The 23,484-nt window shown below is 38.4% G+C and overlaps 1 protein-coding gene across 2 annotated transcripts in view; it reads right to left on the bottom strand.

The window, feature by feature from the left end:
• LOC106086291 (myb-like protein P) overlaps positions 1–23,484 on the bottom strand; it is a 198,246-nt gene that overhangs the window by 69,394 nt on the left and 105,368 nt on the right. For both annotated transcript variants that reach the window (XM_059366875.1, XM_059366876.1), the window contains exon 3: positions 21,660–21,726. The gene's annotated coding sequence lies outside the window, so the exon portion shown is untranslated. The remainder of the gene's footprint in view (positions 1–21,659; positions 21,727–23,484) is intronic.

Below are 23,484 nucleotides of genomic sequence, written 5' to 3'. Positions count from 1 at the left end.
GCTTTCCGCTAACACTACATAGAAAAACAAACAAACACACAAATACATATGAAATACCTTGTGACATATCAATATGGCAATTATTTCACTACTGTCACATAATTCCCCGAAATGCAATTAGTTAATGCCACCATGACATGTGGTTTAACTCAAAGACTCTTTGATAATATTTTGTTGCAAAAGTTCCAACTCTCGCACACACATACTCACACATTTTACAATGTTTATGGCTGCAATAACAACTGAAACAAATTTAATTAAAACGGGACTTATAAACAGAGTGTAGATCCATCTACCAATATGAATGCACCTACGGTCCGCGTTAGCATGACGATAAATGGCAATAGTAGAGATGCTACTCCAGCTGCTGCCATGATGAAGCATGCCGATGAAGATGAATAAAATAAATTGGCTATTTAACATAAAGGTCAAGTTGTCATTAACATTTAACTCCTTCGCGCACATATATGAATACACCTTGAGACGCATGTCTAACTCACGTTTCAAACCAAAACGCCAACAATTTAAGAAAAAAAAAAACTAAATACTCAAGTAGAAAACAAATCAAACTATTCTATACAATTTGCTAAACATTGGTTTAATGCAATGCGGGTAAAGCAAAATGAAAATGAAATTTAAAAAAATATTATATAAAAATATTGTTGTAACTTTAATTTTACCAACAAAAAAATATAATTGCAACTATGGATGTCCTCCAATTAAGTTTGGAGTTTTGTAATGCTTGTCTTTGCTTGTTTTTCTCAGACAATAGACCAAAAAACAAACGGGTTCTCGAGAGATAATCCTCTTATAACTGTCGTCCATGTTGGAGTACGAGTCGTTTAAATATATTTTAATACCCCAGAGACAGAGAAATGTAACCACAAAAGTTTTGTATATATTTTAACAAAGGCTTAGGACAATTCAGGTGGAGATTTTTTTTTGGAAAAATTGCAAAATGGGTTAGGGAAAAAAAGGTTACCAAAACCTAGAATTGCATACGAGTTTTGCAAAATATCAACTTACAGAATATTGAATTTAATAGAAATAAAATATAGGACCGACTTCTATTGAAAATTTTAATAAAATGTGATGTTTTTAAAATATTTTATTTATATACCCAACACCAATTCTGTGGTACAATGTATTATAACTTTGTGCAATTGTTTGTTAGGTTAGGTTGAAAAGGGAGTGCTGATATTAATCCGGCCCATGCCTCTATGGACATACACCTAAGCCAGTAATCGGCTTGCTGTGCGCTCTAAGTACTAAAAAAGGAACCTCGAAAAAGAAAATCTAAGTTAGGAATTGCTTGCTACTTGCAATATCCTTAATTGTTATCCATGCCACGCCCCTAAGTTGGTTCATGTGTGGAATTGTATCCCCACCTAAGTGCCGGTATCTGTTAGCCGCGAAATCCTTCCCCACATGCCCTACACATGCTATCACTTGCCGGAACGATTTTACACAAGTGAGCTCGTAGTCCTATATGTATCGTTTTGATACCGAAAGTTATACTGACCTCCTTCTTACTTCGTTTCAAAAATAGCCACATCTTCTCACGATCTGGATCTCCGCATAGGATTTTGCGCATTTATTTGTAAAACCCAGAATGAAGAGAGATAGACCCATTGATAAGTATACCGATCGACTCATAATCACTTTCTGATTCGATTTGGCTTTGTCCGTCTGTCCGTCGCTGTCTGTCCATGTTAATTTGTGTACAAAGTGCAGTTCGCAATTTTCATCCGATTGTCTTCAAATTTGGCACAAGCATTTTCTTGGGCCTAGAAATGAAGCCTATTGAAATTGGAACAAATCGGTTCAGATTTGAATATAACTCCCAAGAGCTGACAATGCATCCAGAAAAAACCACAGTTTGGTGCGGTTTATGGGCTGGTGGCATCATTGGACCGTACTTCTTTAAAGATGAAACGAATCGTAATATAACTGTGATTGGTGAGCGCTTTTGCGCAACTTTTGTTTGCCCAAAATGCAAGAGCTTGACTTGCATGTGGTTTCAACAAGACGGTGCCACATGCCACACGGCACGAGTAACAATGGGCTTGTTGAGAGGCGAGTTCGGTGAACATTTAGACTATTTTTTGTTAAAACTCATATCCATACAAACAAGCCCGCTTCAATTGATGCATTAGAAGACAACATTGAAGTATTTACAGGCCGAAATGTTGGAAAGAATATGCCAAAATTGGTCTATGCCGATGGACCATTTGAGGCGCAATCACAATCAACATTTGCAAGAAACAATCTTTAAACATTTATTTATATGAACCGGAGAACTATCGAATCAAAAATAAAGATTTCATGCATTTTTCTGAATTTTATATGTTTTTTTTGAAAAACTTTCCTATAGCTTTTAAAAAATCACCATTTATATTCTGGAAGAGTTTGAATTACCAATTTAGATCTGCTTATAATTGGTAAAAATTTGAGTTAGAATTGGGTTGCAACATAAAATTGAACTTCGTACCATTTTCAATATGCACAATGATCGCATTTGTCAAGTTCTTTGCACGATATCTCTTTATAGGCAAACAAAAGGTAATGGATAAAAATTGCTATGCTATTGGAGCTATACCAAGTTATGAACCGATTAGAGCCAGAGAATTACGCCCTATAGTGGCTCAAGAAGTAAAATCTGAAGATCGGTATATGGGAGCTATATCAGGTTATGAACCGATTTAGACCATATTTGGCATATATGTTGAGAGTCATAGAATAAGTCATTTCAGGCAAATTGGATATGAATTGCTCTGAAGGTTTAAAAAGTATAATCAGGAGATTGGTTTATATGGGAGGTATGTCAGGTTATGAACCGATTTAGACCATACTAGGCACAGTTGTTGGAAGTCTAAATCGAATTAGACGAACCTGTGTAACAGACGGAATGACGAAATTAGTATACCCCGGTCCTATGGTGGAGGGTATAAAAAGAATATACATATACATAAGCCTGGAGTTAATTTAATTTATAAGTAAAGAAAAAATTTTTGAAATCCCGAAAAACATTTTATATATCAAGAATGAAAGTTATTGTCAGTGGAAAAAAACTTTATTTTTGTCACAAATTTTTGCAAGAATTTATATTTCAGAAAAGAAGTTTGTTTGTGGAAATTTTCTATTAGGGGAAACGAACTATTTTTTTTGAGTGTACAAATAAACAAAACACACAAGGGCAAAAGGCCAGGCACCAGCCTGGAGAAAATGTAGTCGTAATAGTTGTTTAGAAAAAAATTAATGAAAGTTTAAAGAATTATTTGTACTTGCAATTTAGAAAAAAATACCTTTTTATATTTATAAAGAACAAAAGGGACAATTTGGGCAAAACAAGCTTATATTTGTTTTTAGGTTTAATGCAACCGAAATATAATCTGTAATTTTACCATAAGCAAATTCTCCTTGCTTACTATAATATTACTAAAATAATTTTTTAAGTGCCATTTCTCGAACCCATTGGTTCCACGAAGTAGTTGAATTTGCCTACCTATGCTCCAGAATGGTCAACAAATTGTCAATATTCTTGTTTCCTCTAGATATTTTTCTTTTTTTTTTTGTGGAGAAATTTCATAAACTAAGATTGGTGCAAAAGTTGTTGTTGATTAAGCTTGTATGAGTCATAAGATAACAAGTATTTGTTGATGTTGCAGTTGGTTCCAAGGAAAACAACCAAGCCCTATTCCAATGACCCACACTGTACTCATGCTCTGAGGTTTAGATCTGACCGACTGCTCATTTGTCCGTTTATTCATACGCGCTACGCTGCTGAACGTTTAGTCATTTTAGTGGTCTCCAAGCAACTCTCATATGGTAGACAACGACGACGACGACGACGACGGGCAAGATTTGTTTGCGTCTTTCTAAATAAAGCTCAAAGTACGGATATGCAAGCGTGGGAAAATATTATAAGTAAATGCGAATTAAACGTTTTTGTTTCGCTTTTTCTCCTCTCTCCTTCTTTTTCTTCTTCTTCGTCTTCTTCAAAATATTAACAACAAACCGCCATAAACTTGACTGGTAATAAATGCAACGGCCACTAACTATCTGAACATAAGCAACAACAACAACGACAACAATTTGTAGTGATGAAAAACTGAATCTCCAGACATTGGATGCTGTTCGAGAGATGAGACATCGCCAGCAATCAGAACAAGCGAATGGTGGCATTGGAAATGAAGTTGGTGGCGTATGTAAGGGCACATGTTTGAGTTTGTCCGTCTATTTGGCCAACTAACTGAATACACGGCCAATAAAATTCTCGAAACTTGAATGAAGAGAACAAAGTCAATTGTCGACAAACAAAACATTTCAACATTGAAAACTACAACATTGAAAACTACAACAACGTCAGAATTATTACAATTATTAAGTTTCGCTTGCGAGATATGGTATGAGCAAAAAGTTCAGAACAGAGACCAACGGAGCAGAAAAGAACTCATTGACAAAAAAAAACACGCACAATGGGCTTACTATATCAAGGGTGAGTTTAAAAATAATCTGACATTGTAAAAATTAAGTTTGTTTATAAACGTTTCACAAGGGAAAGTGGTGACTGATTGCATATCAATGAGGACTATACGTTTTTTCAAGGCGATAGGCTGAGCGACCCCTCCTCGCACGCTCAAAGAATGTTGAAGCTCAATTCTCTATTAGTTCACTTTTTACTTCCCACTGGTAAAATATCAACTAACGAGCATTGAAACTGAAAGGTAAAAGGTATTGAAAAAAATCGCTATTTCCGAAATCTTTGAAGTATCTAATTTGAGATTGGCAGACACAGCTTAATTGCATAACCCAGTTCTACCTGACTCCCAATACCACGCTTTTAATTGCTCAGCTGTTTTGAAGAAAATTGCAATTAAAAATTATATAAAACTTTACCGTTTTGTCGCAGTCGAGTGATGAACCAAGAACCTTCTATTAAAAGGCTACAAAGCAGACGCTCTACGTATTCATCCACATCAGTTCAGTCTTCGACTATCTTCTTCCTTCAAAATTTCCTAACAACTCAAAAGCAAAACATTTTGTAAAACTTTTCCTTCAAAGATGGCCATGCTTTTTTGTATAGGTTTGACATATTCTATTTATAGACACAATGTTATCAGCAGTGGAAGTGACCATAATTTAAAATAACATTTAGCCTTCCGTGGCACAGGGCATGTGTTTCTGCTTCTCAATACAAAGGTCCTGATTTCGAGTCTCGAATCAGCAAAATGATTTTTAATTTCATACTTTAAAATTAGGTCTCACATAATTCCGCGTGTTTGTGGGGATCCTAAAAAATTATAAAATACATTTTTGGAGTTGACAATGCCACAGTCAGCTAATTCAATTCTAGTTCAACACAAACTAACAGTTATTAAATTATGCTTACTTCCGAATATGTTATTGTAAACTCAAGCAACACAAATTGCTAACATTTTACTAACATATATTGAACTATAATTCCAAAATTCCTTGAGCAGTTCATTCGGTCATAAGTTTCAGAAGAGGTATCGAAGACGACAATAAGCCTATGCCTTGCCTATTCCAAAGAAATAAGTCTAAGTAAACCACATGAGTTTTTGACTATTTCATCTATACTCATGAAAAGTTAGTTTTATTCTTACAAAGTAAAAATTCGTAAGGGGTTTGTTGCGTTTAATACTATAATCAACTCATATTTATGATAAACATTTTGCTGAGTGCATAGAAGATATACAAGGCCCCAGGAAAATCACCGATGAAAATTCTCGCTTCTACCGGATCCTTAGACCGGAAATCGAAAATATCTGCCAGTAGCTCTTAACTGACATTGTAGTGATTTGAAAACAAGAATTTTAGAGCCTATGGTGATGGGTTCCCAAGATTTGGCCTGGCTCAACTTAACCCATTTTAACTTGTTATACCCACCACCACAGAATAGGTGGATGTCCGTGTGTCTATCTGTCTGTCCGTCCGACAGTTGTAATTGAAAATTTAGCTGAAATTTGGCAGAGATATATATGTGTTTTTGCTGTACACAGGTTAAGTACTTGAACTGGCCAAATAGGACTATATTTGGATATAGCTGCCATATAAACCGATCATCCGATCAAGGGTCTAAAACCCACAAAAGCAGCGTTTATTATCCGATTTCACTGAAAATTGAAATTATCAGTTTTCTTGAGCCTCTCGGCATCCGACTCAAGTATGATTTAGATCGGACTATATTTAGATATATCGGTCATATAGACCGATTTGCAAGTTAAGGGCCTGAAGCCCATAAAAGCTGCAAATATTATCCGATTTCTCCGAATTTTAGAACATGTGTTAAACCTTCCGACATCCGACTCAAATATGATTCAGATCGAACTATACTTAGATATAGCTGTCATATAGACTGATTTGAAACATAAGGGTCTGAAGCCCATAAAAGCTGCAATTATTATCCAATTTCTCTGAAATTTAATATATTGCGTTGTTTTAATCCTCCTGACATCTGACTCAAATATGATTCAGAGCGGACTATATTTAGATATAGCTGCCATATAGGCCGATTTGCAGGTTAAGGGTCTGAAGCTCATATAAGCTGCAATTATTATCCTATTTCTCTGAAATTTAAAATATTGTGTTGTTTTAAGCCTCTCGTCATCCGACTCAAAAATGATTCAGATCGGACTATATTTAGATATAGCTGCCATACAGACCGAACCACCGATTAAGGGTCTGGCGAATAAAATGGCACGGTGACTTGTATTAAGCCTCCCGCTTTCCGACCCAAATATGATACAGATCAGACTATACAGATATAGCTGCCAAATAGACCGGTCATCCAATTTAGGGTCTTAATCCCATAATTTATAATCGGATTTATTGCCTGATTTCGCTGAGACTGTGACTTGCATAAGAGTGCTCAGAACCTGAATCAAATAGGATCCAGACCAGCCCCTATTTAGATATAACTTTGGATATGGTAGTGGGGTTATAATAAAAAATAATGATTAATATATCAATGGTGGTGGGTATCCAAAGTTCAGCACGGCCGAACTTAACAAGTTTTAACTTGTTCAATCTCTTCTAATTTCTAAATATAAGCAATTAAAATATCTACAGCATGTCTATGTCAAAAGTTGTGTAAAGATGTAATTTTAAAAAGCTGTTCCCCTCAAAAAATTTTAAATGTTGGACATACATAATTGTGTATAAGAAAAATGTTATTTACATCGAAAGCAATAAGGAAAGTTTCTCAAATAAGTAATCAAAAACTTACTGCTAATCGGTATGATATTAAAGTTCAACATTCATACCTTATGGTGGTACATAGTGTTTTCTAAACACGATCACAAGAAGTTGTTTTTATCATGTTCTTTTTCTTGTTGTTGATGGTCTCGATGATGTTGTTGTTGTTATTAAAACTCCAAAGTTCACTTTTTTGCAATTGCCATGAATGCCAGGCAGTTATGATTCACCAATGCCGATGCACGACGTTCATGGCAATTTTGTAGGGGAGGCAAAGGAAAGTGCAACTGAGCGATTGTATGAATGAGGATAGCTGCTTGTTCACCTCACCTGGAATATGCTTTGCGAATCGCAAATGTTTGCATTGTGGCCAAGAGAATTTCCTTGGGCAAGGCAAATGTTTGCATTTCTGTTTCATTTTTAAGAAGAGCCAGAGAGCTTCGAAAAATCCCACATTATATCATGTCCAATAATTTTTAAAATTTTCAAAAAATACACGTCAACATGGTTGTTTATTTGTTCCTTTATTCCGAGTGTTTTTTTTTTAATTTTTTCTGTCTCTTTTGTTGACCATTGGCTATAGTCCATTTTTAGCTTTGGGACAGCGTTAATGTTGGTTCGATTGTTGCTGTTGATTTTGTTGTTGGTGCTGGTGTTCTTGAAAATCATTCATTCATGTAGAATTCTTACAAACAACAACGGCGCGACGAAGACAGCTTTAGCACCCATAACATCCATGGAACATGGAACAATGGCATACAAACCAAAAAAAAAAACGTCAATACCTTTTCTTCAACTTGTTTTTGATTCATGCCGAGAAACTGGTTTCCAACGTTTTCTTTTTGCCCAATTGCAATTGTTGCTCACAAAGTTGTAGAAGTGATTCCATCAATTTGATTTCAATTACCTCAGAATAAGTTTAGAAATTTGTATACGATGTACTTAAGCATAATTTGAAATGGTTGTATGCTGCAATAATAATTTTTGCCATTATATGGAACAAAGTTCTTTTGGGGTGAAGAGGTTATAGAAAGTGGATCGGACCATCGAAGGACTAGTGGATTGCGTGCCAGATATAAAGGTCGGATTACTTGCTGCACAACTTATGAAGCGTTTGTTTATTGGGAAATAATCACACTGCTTTTGGATAATCCACTAGAGTGGAAAATTTAGCATGTTTGTCAAAGTGTAGGAGTAATGCTATATTTAATAGTACTCGTATGTTACAGGGTTGCCTCATATGGGGCAAATAGTTCCCTATTTGCATTTGTAAAGGTGGACTTACTATAACTGAGCTGACGGAGATTAAAAACAGCACAAAGAGCTTTGCGACAACCAGTCTGCAACCGTTAGCTGTCAATCTATGACTAGTACCCGCATGATGGATACTTTTAAAAGGAGCTTTGTGACCATCACTAATGGTCTATTAGGGTCAATCAAGAACTAATATCCGGATATTATTGTATCTGATAACACAGATTATTCTTTGCGTGACTATCGTTAGGTCCTAGTGGAAAGAGTTAATATAAAGACTGTAGATTAGCTTGTAGTAGAAGCGAACACACTTAAAAGGGAAGGATCACAGCTTAATAATTGCAGAAAAGCTCTGAAGAATAAGACCATAATGGTATATACAAAAGATTAATGCAATGAATGTACAGGTTCTATTTGTAAAAAAAGTAAGGATGGGCTAAAGTAGGGCGCTGACCATTTGATATCCTACACAACATTGGGTATGCATATTAAGCCATCAAAAGTAAAATTTACTTAAATTTGATATCTAGAATTTCGACCAAAATCTGCGCATTTTGGAGAAGATCGATTAGCAAAGGCCTTAAAATTGAAAATCGGGAGATGCATATAGATGGGAGCTTCATATAGAGGAGTACCACATATATAGAGGAGTACCGCAGGGTTATTTTCTAGGTCCATTACTCTTCATCCTGTATTAATTATTTAGTTGAGGTGCCTACTGGCAGCGATATTCGTATATACTCTGATGGTCTTCATCGGTGTTCCTCGTGCAATATTTCCGATTCTTTAACTTATTAGCTGGAACATTGTGAGGATAAATATTTGGGCTGAGATCAATGGTGTTCGATTGAACTCCGATAAGACTTAGTGCTTGGCAACAGCAATTGTATCCACGACACAATATCGATAGTCTCCTACCGATACAAATAATCGGGTGCAATATTGAGTATACATTATTTGCGAGGAATCTAGGAGTTTTTTTTTGAAAATTGTCTTTCGTGGAATAGACATAGTGACAATACTGTTGGTGTAGTGTACGGAATGTTCCGTTCATAATGGTCCGTTTAATTTGTATACCCACCACCATAGGGTGGGGGTATCCTAATCAAGTCATTCCATTTGTAACACCTCGAAATATTGGTCTATGACATCATAAAGTATATATATTATTGATCGTCTCGACGTTCTGAGTGGAACTAGTCATGTCCGTCCGTCCGTCTGTCGAAATCTAAATCTGGAATTCATCAAAGAGTTATAAGAGAAACCTTCGCGGCAAAGTTTGTGAGAATCGATTAACAAATTACTAGACTACTAAGTATTAGTCAAAATCTCAGGGAAAAGTATATGGGAGCTATGTTTCAATCTTAACCGATTTCAACCGAAATACGCACACATTGCAAAAATCATAAAATTGGCAAAAATCATTCTGGAAAAGTTAGAGAAAACTTGTTACGAAATTCACAGACAAGGGATATAAATGAGAAAATCTGGTGATAAATATAAATGGGAGCTATATCCTAGTCGGAAATGATTTCAATTAAATTCAACAGCAATATCGGGAGTCATAAAAGAATTATTTACGCCAATTTTCGTGTGAATCGGTTAACAAATGACCAAATTATTTCAATAATAGTCCAAATCGGACGAAAGCTGTAGCCAGAAAGTTATTCTGAGTCGAACGGTATACTTATTAATGGGCTTATCTCTTTTCCATCTGGGTGTTACAAACAAATGCACTAAGTTATAATACCCTGTACCACAGTAGTGGTGTAGGGTATAAAAAATGTGAAACTAACGCATATGATAGCATATGGGATACATGCAGAAGAGCTCTCTTTAATCAAAGCTTCATCCATTCAGCTATTTTAGGCGTCTACAATATTGCATAACCATATAAGCGTTGTGTGCCTACAGATAATTCATCTCGAACTCTGCTTTTCATCATAAAACCTGCAGAAGTCCACATCTACGCTTTTCCAGACTAAAATCTGATTTTGCAATGACCAGTCAGCACTCCTTTAAGTATCCAGAGGTCATCTCGGCGTAAAAAGGCGGTCACTTCGCGGCCTGATATCATTCCTTGTTTTATGTCCGGTCTGCGAATTCCATGTTTATATCTTTTTAAAATTAAGTAACATTGGCAGGTTAGCACTTGCCTTTCACGGCAAATACATGGCGTTAAAAAGTACAGAATTACTGCTTTAAAACATCAGAAGTTCAATAGACACTCACATATGTCCCATATATTTTATGAGGTACTTCAGAAGGAATACATATAGACGATGGAGGCGTCCCTTGTCAAACTTTTAGGAGTTTCAAAGTAGTCCTCTTGGAAACTTCATTTTGGAAGGCATATGGTCCTTCTATTGGAAGGCTTTGAAGCGCTGCTAAGCAGGCCTTACTGCATCATCCCTAGGATAAATGCCATCCTTTCCATACAAAATTGGGCCACAGGATCGTGGCCATTATGCAACCTTCGTGAGCAGCGCATTCTCCATTTGCGTGGCCATTGTCGAAAACGTGTATCCTGTATAGGATCTTTCAAAGGGCCACAAAAAACATACTATTTGATTTTCCAATTCGTAATCTACGACGAATACAAAATATTCTCGCCCTAGAAACTTTGAGTTTAAAATCAAAGCGATCTTTTGGTTTAAACAACAAGCTCCATCCGTTAGTAATCTATCTTCCACTCATATAAACGGCCGAAACTTTGTTCCTTCGATTTTGGATCAGAGTCAATGTTGTTGTGTTCAAAATGAGACGAAAGTCACCATAAGTCAACGAAACGTCTGAAATGTAGTATCGCACTTTGGCTCTTATCAAAAATCATTACTTTAGCCAACTCGTTTAGGCATAGCAGATAAATTATTTACGAATGGATTTTGTCGTTGCTTGGGCAAAAGTTTCAAAATTCTTTGTAGATTACGATTTTGATAACTGTTTTGTCAACAAGACAAATGGCTCGCTCTTGTGGATTTACTTATTTGGCACTCATCAGTTGTACATTCTTAGCTAGATAGTCAGCATTGCATGTCCTCTTTTAGGACCCGTGACTTGACAAGGTGTTTTTTACATCTCCATACCAGCCTCAATCTTACATGTGCCGAACATTCGCTGCCGCTTGAGTGTACAATCCCTGCTATGTATTGCGTCGCGCCCCATATACCCTGATGGCTCGTCGAAACTTCAGCCCCTAATGGAATGGAAGAGTGTTCAATGTTCAAAAAAGCCAGGGTGCCAACTCCATAAGTCTAGGTTCGTACTTCTTTGCCTTCCATTCAACATAGAAACTTAAAAACATTAGATCGAGTATCGCATTTAGCGAACTTATTTGTTGCCAAGTGCCACAAAAGAGCGAATAATATCTGCTCTTGTGGTATTCCTCTAGTCAATGTCTTACAAATCGAGCCCTTTGTTAGTGAAGGCAAGGAGGCACCCTCATGAACTGTAACCTTATCTTATTTAAACCCCGTTCTATGCCCAAGAAGGCGGCTAAACTGAAATCGCCTAAACCATGTGAATAACGAAAGATGAAAGACCCTCTTGCCACGTCTGAGCACTTAGGAAGCAGCCAAAGGCTAGAAGGTTTCAGAGTGAGGTTAGGATAGTTTTGGTTAGGTTTAAGTGGCAGTCTGCCATCACACTCACTTACCACAATACCACAAGAACAGAAGATGGAGGATGTCTTCTAGTTTCTACCGTTGAACCATCCAGATCGCTTTTAAAAGTCCAACAACTTGCGAATATTCATATCCGCTAAATCAGACAGGTTCTCAAAGAAATGACAACCTAAAGTTGATCTTCTTCGTTACTGGCAACTTTCAGTCTGTCAGCATGTTTTCCGATTAGACAGCGTCCTGTCATGACGGATTAAACAGTGACCTGTCATGCCTAGACGTCTGTTCTAGCCAGTGACAGCAAAGAGGTAGACCTCTTCAAGTCTAGGGTAGGCCACATAGTTTTGAAATGCTCACATCCCCCTCTTTGTGACCATCTATCATTCGTTGTCCTTCGGGCCTGGTCCTGAAAACTCAGCTTACATGTCGCTAGAGGCATATCCACAGATTACAGTTTCCCTGGAATGTGTAAGCTGATATTACCAGTTCTAGATATTTAGAGTACACCGCGAAATTCACCGGTCGTCGAGTTTGAAGCCATTCGTATAGAAGTTTATTACCATGGATATCGTAGTTCCAATCGGTTCTATCAGGAATAGTGCTACAGTACTTTTTATCAGAAAGCGGCTCAGCTAGGATGTAATCCACACTGCCTGGAACATCGGACATTGTATCAAGGATAACACAGTATCCGTATCCGCCACATGACCAAAGAGAAAGCTCCCTTAGCCTCACAGCAGTGGACGCAGCAATTTGTCTAGCCACAATGTCCAGAGGCATTGTATGTAGCACTAAATTCATTGCTTCAGATGTAGTCGTTCTCAGTGCGGCTGTGATACACAAACAAGCCATCCTTTGGATCCGGTTGAGTATTGAGCAGTAGGTGGATTTTTCAAGCGCCGTCCACCGGACCACAACACCATATAGCATTTTAGGTCTGACAACTGCAGTATATACCCAATGCACGACGCGCGGTCTAAACCTCCAACTTTTGCCAATGGTTCTCTTGCAGGTGTATAAGGCAAGAGTTGCCTTTTTGCCCTTTCCAAAATGCTGTATTTGAAGTTCAATATCCTGTCCAGCAAAATACGCGTACCAAGAAGACAGGTACCACTGTAGGTACCTTGTATCTCCTGCTGAAGAGAACTACCTCTGTCTTCTACTTCTCGAGACTATTCTAGATATCCGACCCATTGACATACAGATTAAGTGTGAGACAGCCATTGCAGCTATGAGACTTAAGGCGATGGGAGAATGGAATGAGGATGGGATGGGGAGAATGGAATGAGGATGGGAGCAACTCATACCATCGCGGTATAATCAAGGCGACGATAGGAAACCTGGAAGGTATGGAAGAGCTTTCCGATCGGACACCTGAGACGACACTCTGGTATTACGATCTTGAAGATCATGCTAGGCAAATGGATCATAGCAAGAGGGCATAGTAGGCCTGGCGGTCTACATTGAGAACCCAGGGCGTTTACAAACGCATTTTGCCGATATTATCAAAATTTTGCTTAACGATTTATTCTACTATCACAAAAGGTACGTAGCTCGTAGTCCTATGTGTCCCGTTATGATACCGAGAGCTATACTGACCTCCTTTTTACTTCCTTTAATGTAATAACCTCGTATTCTAACGATCTGGGTCTCCCCATAGGATTTTCGCAGTCCTACCGATCGTTTTGCTGTTCCACACGGTTGCATACGCATTCATCACCGACTTCCTTAACTCGGACAGCGTCCAAGTTTATTGACAGCAGTTCTTCGACCTTCACCGCCAAATCGTCTGCCCTTTCATTCCCCCTTACTCCATTATGGCCTGGTTAATCTCCTTCTTATATTCCAAGACTGTTCGTGATCTTTTTAGTATTCACACTTTTGCTCCGATATTTACAAAAATTTTGCAAGAGTTTCTGACCAGATTTAAATATACCTTAAGGAATATCGGGTGACTTGAGGATGTTGGAAAACAAGCTACGATTCTGATTGGTTTTAACTTGGCAAAATCCAGGATTGTCTTGGTCTTCCTTCATCACAAATTTGGACACAAACCAATCCGACCTGTCACCCCGGTTGCTACCTTTAGCACCCATTAAGGGTAGCTACTGAAGCCAAGAATGTGGCATAGGGGCCTACATTACAGTCAGTAGCAACACGCCTGGTAGAGGAGAGGTATCGGGAGAAAAGGAGAGAGGAGGAACGTCTCTTCCGCAAGAAGGAGGAAATGGAAAGGCGTGAGAGTGAGCTAATCGAGATATTCAGGAGCCAGAATGAAGTCCGAAAATTTTACCAAAGAATTAAATATCAAACCGATAGCTTTGGTATGGGCACATCCTCCTGCAGAGACAAAGAAGGAAATCCGATAACTGATAAAGACAGTTTGCTGAGGATATGGGAATAACACTTTTCGCAGCTGCTTGTATCCGATAACGGTGGCCATGAGTATACCACAGAACCAATCCCTGATGATGGTATAGAATGTGTACCACCTAGTCCGAACGAGATCCACGTAGAAGGCTGAAAAACAATAAGGCAGCAACCGATGGGTTTCCGGCTGAACTGTTTAGGACCGGAGGCGACACGTTGATAAGGCGTATGCATAAGCATCTGCGCAATCTGGCTAGAAGAATGTATACCCATGATTGGTACCTCAGCATACAATGTGCCGTACTATAAAAAGGGGACAATCCAGTATGTGTCAACTACAGAGGAATAAGTATCCTCCCCATCGCATACAAGATACTATCGAGAGAACTATGTGAAAGGTCAAATTTTAAAATCGAAGAAATAATTGAGCGCTACAAATGTTGCTTTAGACCTGGTAAATCATAAGTTTAACATTCCTGACAACGCTTGCTGATACACGCTCTTCAGTTTAAATAGCAAAGAAATTCTCCGAACCGTTCAATACCAAAAAAGGTATTGACCACTTTTTATAGCATTTGATGCCGGTTGTATAATACCCTTTCCTCATGGTTATATTGAAAGTGCTTTTATAAGGTATTTGATACTATTATGCATATCAAAGAGGTAATGCTGAGTTAGGAAACTCAATTTTGTTCCATTGAGGAATAAAACTTTCGTTCAATATTAATGTATAAATGCTGCAATACCTACTTTTGAACTTTTCCAAAATATAAAATTTATTTTTGGTTGCAACCGCTAGTATCACTCACACAATTATTGGGTTAAGCAGTTTTTAATTTGCCACATCAGACGTTTAAGACGTTTATTTCTATTGCCTTTCGCCAATGAATTGAAAAACCTGTTCTGTTTACGTTTTTGTGTCAGCTGTTTTTATTCTAAGGTTAAAAGTGGTGGAAAAATCCCTGCCACACTGCAGAAGAATATACCACCAATCACCACCAACTAACAACCAACTCCACAAAAAAGACCAAAACAAAAATGAAGTGATTGCAGTTTCATTTAACGATGTCTTTGCTTGTGTCTTGGCTTATTGAATTTTCCTCATTGAGAAAAATATGGCTATGGAACCTTCCAAAGAGGCAGACAGTAAATAACAGCTGCCGGCTAGCCTGGTTAACTGAAAACCAGTTACCGCCACCATTAGCCACTGCATGGGGGTGGCGGAGGGAAATATCGGCATCGTCAACATTAGCTGACTTTTGGTGGTTTGCTATTCATTTCAATCAACGAATGTTCAACTTGGATTTTCAATCCTTGAAAATGGTGAGTTTGTATTTTTAGTATGAATCGATTTTCAATTTATTTTCCTCACCATGCAAATGAAGTAGTTCCCAATTGCTGCTTCTGTGGCAGCTACTGTTGTTGTTGCTGCCACAACATAATGAAGCGGTAATGACTGTCCATTGGTACATTTCTTGGACATTAATATGATGGCTACAGCGACGCTTGAATGAGAAAACCCACAGCAAAATCAACCTCAATCGATTTCACATCCAAAAGTCTTCAAGTATCGAAGTAACCAAACACATTTGATAGCCAGACAACGACATTTGTAATTGCCATTAAATGTCGGTTTTGATATGCCACATTTGTTAATGTCCAAATGTGAGATTCAATAATAGAACTGTTAATTGAAGAGTCCAAGTATCTATGAGAAGCAAAAACTGGATGTAATGAAGAACTCTAAGGCGATTTATGTAAAGGGAAATTGCAAACAACACACGTTGTTGTTGTTCAGTTGGCTTTGTTGTTTAGTTGAATCTTTGGAATTTTCCAGTCTAAGTTTATTTTATTAAAATTTTAAATTAAGTTAAGCCCATGTTATCTTGCATCGTTTTTAATTGCTTATCTCAGGACATAGGCTAGTCCTTGACAAAAGGCATATTAGTGTACTACAAACTCCATGTACCGAAGGTGATCTCCATTTCAAAACTTTTTCTTCTGGCAACATCTTTGGGACCCGGGACTCATAAAAAGTGTATTTTGAATTCTGAAATATGTTGCTGGGAGTTTTTAATGGAAATCAGATCGGCAAGTTCAGCCTCAGCTAGAGAACTTCCGATAACTAAATGACAAAAATAATTTTCACACCCGTAAATGTCGTACTTAGCACCTTAGTCACCAGTTCAAGAAAACAAAAACTAGATAAATCATGTGATTGTTCTACAAATCAATTTAAAACAACTGAAATGCTTGTCCAAATGTTGGGAGAAGCGTTGAATGAGCACAATAAGGATGCAGGATATCAGACAGCTGCAAACGCATAACACTGCTGTGTTTCATTCAACTGACCCCACTGCTGAAAGCAAATTACCCTGTTCCAACATTAATTTTGAATCAATACGCACGGAACGTCCCTTTTGTATGCACTGCATTAAGTTATTGAATGGAAGGTTAGGAACTAGAGAGGAGAAATATAATCAGAAGCAATGCAAGTTTCGCTCAGCTAATTAATCGAATCGAAAACTAGTGTACATTTCAAGAAAATTTTGTGTCAGTAACACAAAAAAAACATGCATTGGCAAAAAGTACAGCTAATAGACAGGGTTGTCGAGCGTGGTTAATGTGGCGATTGTATTATAGAGGCGTTTTCGTAATTAATACGATTCAAATACAACATACCAACGCACGGCCCTTGAAGCCATCACACCTAATATGGTTGAAAAGTCTTCTAACCAAAGACGAAACGCTTCCCATAGTGGTTCGTGTGTGTTGTAATCTCTGGCTTTCCCTTTCCATTTGCAAAGAAAATCTCCCATCATTGAGCTCGTCTCGAAAGAGATACAAACAAAAAAATTGTGAACTTTAATAAACTTCGCCCTAACAGGCAAGAAACTAAACAAACTTCCTTGTTTGAACCTTTGAGTGGAGAGGACATTTTGTTTTCTCGCTCAGCAATAATTTTTCTGTAATTCGTAATATGTAGTTATTTTCGGAGATTTTTTTAAGTCGCTCAAAAATAGCACCGACAGTGTTATCCATTATTCGGTTGATGATCTGCATGTGTTGCCAGTGGAGCGGCAGATCTAGAACCGGAGAGAATACTCAGAATGGACTCCAAGGACCCAACAACTGCGGTGGTGGAATCAAGCAGTAGCAGGTTGTCTGCTACTGAGACCTCGACGGGTGGAGCGGTTACGCCAGGCTCCACTAGCCGACAGGCGACTGGTCAGCAGGGGCTTTTGACGAAGACGCCTGGCTCGAGTTTTAAGGACAAGGCCAAACCTAATTTATCTTCGCATGCCCATAATTTGCCTAAGCCATCGGCCTTGTTCGGCAAATCAATACGCTTTTTAAGAAGTTGGAATAATAAAAGGGCATAGCTCTCAGATTTATAGAGAATGGTCCTAAAACTCTCAAGTCTACACGTCTAGGTTCGAAAAAGGCACCGCAGTCAGCCAAAAGGCTGCGGTCACCTGAAGGCCATCACATGCCCAAAAGAACTAAGGCGACAAAGGAGAATAACAGGGCTGCCTACTTGGGAACAATCGAAGTGAAATTGTCAATGGACTGTCATCTGTATACTCCGATGTCCTTGCGAAATTGCAAGGCCTCTTCCATTTTGTGACGATGCAGGCTGGTATCCGGGCCAATACAAACTAATTGCTTTCGGGAATCAACGCTCAATTGAAATGTATTGTTGCGCCCTAAAAAAGATTGGCAAGATATAGCCAGGCACAGCGCTGGATTTAGTCAAGAAGGAAGATATTCCTTCTCGACCAATGGCACGCTCTGATACCAACGATTCCCTCAGATCCTGAATCCTACTAGGGAAATTATTTGACTGTAATTCCAATCTTTCAACCACAGACTGGAAGAGAGACATGCAGTACCGGCTGACCCGACCTCAATAAATCTGAGGGAGTGGTATTCTACGGATTCAACAAATTGAAATCGAAGGGTGGGGTTGAGAAATCAGTAGACGAATTTGTACATAGTGCTGAACACTTGTCCGAGGAACTATGGACCACATCTCTAAAGTCTGGCGGATCGTAAAAGATTGGAAATCCCCCTGCCACGATAGAAACAGGAGGGGAAGACGTCACGACGGGAGACAACAAGCCCTGTGTGGGAGGGTCATCTGGTTGGATTAGGCTCAAGGTGCGCGTCAGCGGTACTTCGACAGCAGCAGCTAGTGAAGCATCTATGAAAGAATCGTCCTCACCGCAAATGTCTAGTATCCTGAGGAAAAGTGTTTCTAATGCTTTCTCAAGACAAGATCGAACGAATCTTGTGAGGATGAACTCCTGGCGGACACAGAAGATGGTGGAAATACTGCATCCTGACTATGTTCCGGCTTCTGCAAATAAATATCCATCATTGTAAGGCCGCTGCGGTGGCACTTAAGGGTTTCCTGATGGCAGGAGAATTTAGCGTGGTTCTTATCCAGGAACCATGGGTGTGCGGAGGAATTGTTCGTGAACTAAGAATTCCGAGATTTGAACTACTCAAGGGTATGTGAGACACAGAGCCTATATTCTTGGTAAGAGTAATCTAAATGTTTTTCTTCTTCCAGCGCTTAGCTTTGAATATGCAGTTATAGTCAGACTTGAAATTTATAAAAAAGTCTCATTACTGGCTGGCTTCCCTATATATGGTAAACTATTCCGAGGTGCTGCCTCCAAGCCTTAAGTTGCTTGTTGAAGCCGCTTCTGCAAGTAAAAAGAGCCTCATTGTAGGAAGTGATGCTAACGCACATCACCAGATAAGATGAAGTACGGATGCCAACGAAAGGGATGAGCTGCTTATCGAATATATTATAAGTTGCAATCTGGGAATTTGTAATAAAGGTATTAAGTAAACCTTTATTACCAGGAACCGGCAGAATGTATTAGATATTACCTTTTTATCGGAAGATATTTGCGGAAGAATGTGTGACTGGGAAGCGTTAGATGACCACAACTTCCCTGATCATTGGTATATTAGTTTCAGCCTTGGGGAAAATACTGCAGAAGTGGTCCCTCGGCTTAACAGAAGAAAGACGGATTGTGATAGATTTCGGCAAACATTCTGCATGACTATCCCTTCCAGACTAGAAAATTAAGTGGAAACTGTGGAGAATACAGACATAATGGTCAAGCAGATCACCAAGACCCTGAATGATTCGCATGTGTCAGCATGTCCTAGTGCCAAGCCAAGGGGCAAACAGCGACCACCATGGTGGACCCCAGAACTCATTGATGTAAGGAAGGACTGCAGGAAACTCTTCAACAGGGCGAAGGCCACAAGGGCACCACATGATTAAGGGCAAGCTTAGAAAGGCTTGGAAAAAATTCTGAGTTGAATTTTGCAGCTCCGTGGAGGAGGCATCTTGGCTGAGGAAAACCTATTCTCGCTACCTGTTATGTTGGGAAACATTCAGAAGTAAGGACAATATATAGTGAGGAAAAATAAGAACTACACATTGCAACATATTTCCCGAGAAACTCTACAATAGATAATGTAACGCTAGAAGAGGAACGCATTCGTCGGAGGTTATTGGGGAAAATGTGTCTGAGTCGAAAATCCATTGGGCGATAAAAAGTTCGACTCCTTTTAGTCGCCAGGCCCTGATGATGTAACACCGGTTAAATTACAAGCTGTGTCCGACAGACTGACTCCTTGGTTTAGGGAGATATATTCTGCTTTTATCAGCATGTTGTATATACTTGTGGGATGGACGGACACAAAGGTAAGTTTCATTCCAAAAGCAGGAAAACCTTACCACATAAAAGCGAAAGATTGTCATTCTAGAGAGGTTGATAGAAACAAATCTTAGGACAACAGCATGCACATAGCAATGGAGTCCACTGAAACAGCCCTTCACGACCTAGTCTCCTACATAGGAATTATCTTGCTGGCAAGAAATACACAATAGTAGCATTTGTTGACATTCGAGGTGTTTTCAATAATGTAAAATCGACGGTTAGGGAAGAGTTATAATTCTGGAAGCTCTACGTGCGACACCGAATTGGGCTACCGAAAGTGGTCTAAGCGTACATCCGTGCAAGACACAAGTAGTTCTTTTCAGCAGGAGATACAAGTTATCTACAGTGGCACATGTCTCCTTGGGAGGATAGAATGTTCCATTTACTTGAAGTACAAAATACCTGGGTGGTTTATTAGACATGAAATTTAGCTTCAAATCAGGGCAATCAAGGGAGAGAAAGGCAACTCTTGCCCTATACACCTGTTAGGGAGCTATTGGTTTAAACCGCGTATCATGCACTGGGTATATATTGCAGTTGAATGGCGCATCAAAATCCACCTACTGTTCAATACTCAACTGGAACCAATGGATGTCTTACTAGTGCATTACTGCCGCACAGGGGATGACACCATCTGATGCACTGAATTCAATGCTACACCAATTACTTTTGGACATCGGGGCTAGAAAAATTGCTGCGACCACTACTGTGCGGCAAAGGGAGCTTTTTCTTTGATAACGCGGCGCCTACGGACACTGGGTTAACCTTGATACAATGCCCGATATCCCAGGCAGTGTGGATTACACACTGACTGAGCCGCTTTGTGATAAAAAGTACTACTCCTGATAGAACCCATTGGAACTACAATATCCCTGGTAATAGAAGTAACATAGACTTCTATACGGATGGTTCCAAACTAGACGACCAAATGGGCTTTGGGTTGTACTCCAAAGATCTAGAACTGGTCATACCGATAAGGTTACCCGACCGCTGCAACGTGTATCAAGCGGAGATCCTTGCAATTAAGGAAGTGGTGGAATGGCTAAGATGTAATGTCATAACGACGATTGGCATACAAATCTTATCAGACAGCCAGGCACCCATTAAACCCCAGGATAATGTGTTTCTGACTGTCGCAGATCTCCCAACGAGATGGCTGAACAGTTCAAAATTCACGCATAAAAACGTGTAATGTCGACAATGCCGATCTAAAAAGTGGATTCTAGATGCGCAAGATATCAAACACATAAAATTGCTTAATATTGCAGTACTCTCCCTATCGGCGGATGCCACAAAACGAGCAAATATAGGACAAACTCGTACCACTTTGTGATTTTGTCTTAATTTTGAAGGCTTACAAAATAGATACATTATTTTTCGTAAGCCTACTTATACATTTTTTCTTCAGTTAATCCATACTTCCCATGAGTTAAAATAAATTGCAAATTACCTTAATTTATATAATGGTGCATAATATCCAATTGTTAAAGATTTTGCATTGGCCAGCAAATAATGATCTGTAAATAGAAAGAAAACAGAGCGATTTAAAAAAGAGGAAACTATCGCACACAATTTAAGTATATTTTTTCACTTTACGTAGAAAAGACAGAGAAACGATAATCAAACGTTTTCCCATAAATCACCAATAATTTAAACAAAATAATCTACGTCAAAGGAAATTGGGGGGAAAAACGCTTTCCTCTCTCTCGCAATTTTCAATCGAATGTAGAAAATTATAGCAATTAAATATGTACTCGTACACACAACATGAATACAAAAAAACATTTCAATTAGCAAAAGAGAAATTTCCATTTACTACAACTTAAAATGAATTGAAAAATAAAAGAAAAGACAGAAATGTTGCAGCCCAAGTCTTCCGTCTTTTCTGTCGTCCCGTTGGCGATATCATCGACAATCTCCGAATTGTGGAATTGCTTTAGATGTTGTAAAGAAAGATCCGGTAAGACAACATGCAAATTAACTACAAATTGTCATATAATGTCAGCTGGGGACTGCATCCTGAAATTCCAATGAAAACACTATATGAAAATTCAACATAATCATTGCCCACTTCACCAGCAGCACTAAAAAAAGAGCAACAGATGAAAACAATTTTCTGACAAAATATACAACTTTTTCGATGCCGAATTTGATTGTAACCAGATCGATGGCCGTCGCACCACTACCACATGCTGTTGCAAATCCAAACCATTAACACATATAAAAATCCAAAACATCATCAAATCAGCTCAGGTTGGTTGCTATTGACTGTCCCAACACAAGTTTTGAGAGCTGCAATTAAAGTAACTTTCATGACATGCGCCACTTTGGCAACATACAACATTTCACCATCTGGAATCTTAAATTGGGGAGAAAGCTTGACAGATGAACGTCCTTCCAAGGACGTATTATAAAACGTATAGCCTGATATTTCTTGATTACATACATGACAGAAGATTCAGTTATGTGCAGTGGAAGTTTGACGAATTGTTTGAAAATTAAATTTAAATAAAACCAGTAAGGAAAGGCAAAAGTCGGGCGGAGCCGACTACATAATACCCTACACCACCGAGTCTACATAGTACTTTTAAAATATAGCACTTAAATCCTGAGTCAGACTTAGTCAGACTTTGATTTTGCATACCTATTGAAATATCGAATAGAACCTTCTACGATTTTCTTACGATGGTTCAAAAATTGTGGCTTCTACAGCCTTAAAATTCGAAACGCATAAAAGATATATGTGGGAGTTTTATCTAAATCTGATTCGATTTTGATGAAATTTTGCATACGTATTGGGATGTCAATTAAAACATCTCATGAAAAATTTTGTAAAGATGGGACTAAAATTGTCGGACTAAAATTATATACACCCTTAAAAGTCGAAACGCATAGAAGATATATATATGGGAACTTTACCTAAATCTGGTTCGATTTTGATGACATTTTTTGCATGTAGTGCGACGTCAAATAGAACATATCCTGCAAAATTCTGTAAGGATGGGACCAAAATAGTGGATACTACAGCTTTAAAAGGGCATATCGGATGAAAGATGTATATGGGAGCTAAATACAAATCTGATCCGATTCTGATGAAATTTTGCACACATACTAGGATGTCAAAAAAAGCACTTCGTGCCAAATTTGATAAAGATCGGACCCAAATTGTGCCCTTTACAGCCTTAAAAGACCATATCGGATGAAAGATATTTATGGGAGCCATATATAAATCTGATCAGATTCTGATGAAATTTTGCACACATATTGGAAAGCCA

This window comes from Stomoxys calcitrans, chromosome 4 (assembly GCF_963082655.1).
Source record: "Stomoxys calcitrans chromosome 4, idStoCalc2.1, whole genome shotgun sequence".
NCBI lineage: Eukaryota > Metazoa > Arthropoda > Insecta > Diptera > Muscidae > Stomoxys > Stomoxys calcitrans.
Note: the sequence above shows the minus strand (reverse complement) of the source record. Positions and strands in the feature narration are given on the sequence as shown.